This window comes from Halyomorpha halys, unplaced genomic scaffold (assembly GCF_000696795.3).
Source record: "Halyomorpha halys isolate HHAL.00 unplaced genomic scaffold, Hhal_1.1 Scaffold1422.1, whole genome shotgun sequence".
NCBI classification, from domain to species: Eukaryota; Metazoa; Arthropoda; class Insecta; order Hemiptera; family Pentatomidae; genus Halyomorpha; species Halyomorpha halys.
In genome coordinates this window covers 234,333-236,985 of record NW_027105560.1, presented here as the reverse complement: position 1 = coordinate 236,985, position 2,653 = coordinate 234,333, and positions in this window count along the sequence as shown.

Below are 2,653 nucleotides of genomic sequence, written 5' to 3'. Positions count from 1 at the left end.
GTAGTGAATGGGAAGTTTAGAGCGTTTGTCAAGTAAGTGTTGTAGCAATCGGAATCTACGAGCAGTTTCTTGTCGTTTCAGTCTTGTGTGTGGATTTCAAGTAAGTCTCTTGTCGGGATGAAGTCCTAAGTATCGAATCTGTGGGAGAATTTTATTATACATTTTTACCTTTGAGTATCAGCTCTGGTGGGCGTCTGAGAGTAAAAACTTTTTAAATACATCTTTCAATGTTCAGACTAACCATTCATTTATTGAAGTAATATTCTAGTTCATTAAGGTGACTTTGCAGATTATTTCTAACTATTGTTATGTCAACATTATCAAAGAGCACTGCTGTATCGTCAGCGAAGATGTGGGTGGACTAAATGATGTCATAAACATAGAAGTTGAACCGAATGGGAGAAAGGACTGAACCTTGTGAAGTACCGGCATGGATTTGTCTGAGGTTAGAATTCGTGTCATTTATTCGAACAAAAAATGTCATACCGGTGAGGAATGAGCTCCGAATGTCGGTACTTTATGTATGCGGTAGAATAGGTACTTTGGTGTGTCCAAGAAAGATACTTCTTTATAACTGATTCCGTTTTCAGTCCGAATTTCAATTAAACTGAATGTGGGTTCCTTGCAAAAATAGTCGAAATAATTTATTTTTTCCATGAAGGAATAATTAGGCATTTTCCTTTTGCTCGAAGCGCTTAAGTAGAGGAGTCCAATTCAATCGGCTACCAATAAATATGAAACTCTATCTGGCTGTGTCTGGGACTGTACAAAAAGAACAGGAAAAGAAAGAATTGTACGCTCGTAAATTCTGCAATTAATTGACTAGAAGTACATTTCTTTATTCATATATCTATTAACAGTCCTCTTTTATTGATTAATACGTAGTTAAATTTTATAATAAAACAATGTAGATTTATTTTTAATTTTTATTTTGAAAGTGACATGTCACTAAATTTAATTATATATTTACATAACACCCACCCTATTTTTTAATATAAAATCATATTACAATAAGCAATTTTGTTACATTTTCAATTCAAATATATTCAACAAAACTATAACGTTTCGGCTCTGATTCATTGGTCAGTTTTGGACATAATCCTTCCCACCCTAGTTATATTATCAAAATATATTTTCATGTATACATCTCATGGAAATATTTGTTACATTTTTTTAAAATCAAAATAAATCATTCGTATGATAAACATTGCATATATATTTATAAATTTTGAATATAATTGAATTTTACTCAATCTAATGATGTATTTTACCAACGAAAATAATAAATTTACAAGAAGAGTATGAAATATCATTTATTTTTATATATTTTATCTTTAAAAAAAAATGTTTTTAGACCAATATGATTTTATTACACCTATCCTCTATTTTCTTTCAGCTATCCTATTTTGTTTTCAGTTTCCAAAAAAATAGAATGTATACAATGTTTAAGTCCATGTAGATAAAATTTTATTGTATTTTGCAGATAAGATCGAACTTGATTATTTGTAAGAAAAAAAAACAAAATAAAACAGAAAATATAAACAAAAAAAAAATATATATGTGGTAAAAATAAAATGTTTGCTATTTATCAATAAATAATTATACTCTATCCCCAAGGCCCGTTCACTATTATGATAGATAGCGTGCAGTTACGAGAATGAGCAGTATATAGGAATCGAAAATAATATTTTACTATACCTGTTTTCACTTCCACCGAAATCAATAAGTTATCCTTTTTTATTTTAGAAATTTTATTTTATGTAAACTATTTTAATTTTAAAAATACATTACAGTTTATAATCTCTAGGCCTGACGAGAGAAAATAATGCCTGCTGCTATATTATAAATTGCTGCATTATAGAATTAATTAACGGAGAGCATATATGTGACATGGTTACAAGAACATGGATAAAGCACGTCAGACTAGGATATGGGATTAGTTTTTGCAGTCCATTTTAGCTGATAAATATATTATCATCTCTGGGCGTTATTAAATTCAATTTCTTCCGCTATATGGAATAGTACTAAAAACCTCTGAAATTTTCAATGATTTTGCTTGGCGGAGTTTCAAGTTAATGATTATTTTATTTGTTTAACGCATTGGAAAATAAAAAAAAATTAAATCCAGTGCTACCTAATACTAAATCTTTTTTAATAATTAATATATTACTATTAATAAATATACGTATATTCAGAAACTTCTGTTTGCAACAAGTCTATGCAATGAATATCATGATTAAATTTCAATCTTGTTATTATTATTTTTTTTTATTAATTTAAAAAATTACATCAATTATGATCCAACCAGATGACAGCATCTATTAATCAATGCCAAAATAACACATAAAAATTATAGACATTTTGTGAAATTTGTTAAATGTGATTTTTACTATTAGAGCGTTTTGAAGGTTACTGCAATTTATAAGCTAGATCAGTACAATATGAATTGATCTCTTGTGATAAAACTAATATTCTTAATTCAATTAAGAAATACTAAAATGAAAATAAAGTAAAAATAAAATAATAATTATTTTAAAAAATAATAAAAACTTTAAGTACTCTGAAGTGGATAATAATGCTACAACTTTACAAGTAGTGAAGTAATATATTAATAAGAATAAAACAAGATGATATAGAATATGCCTAAATAGGG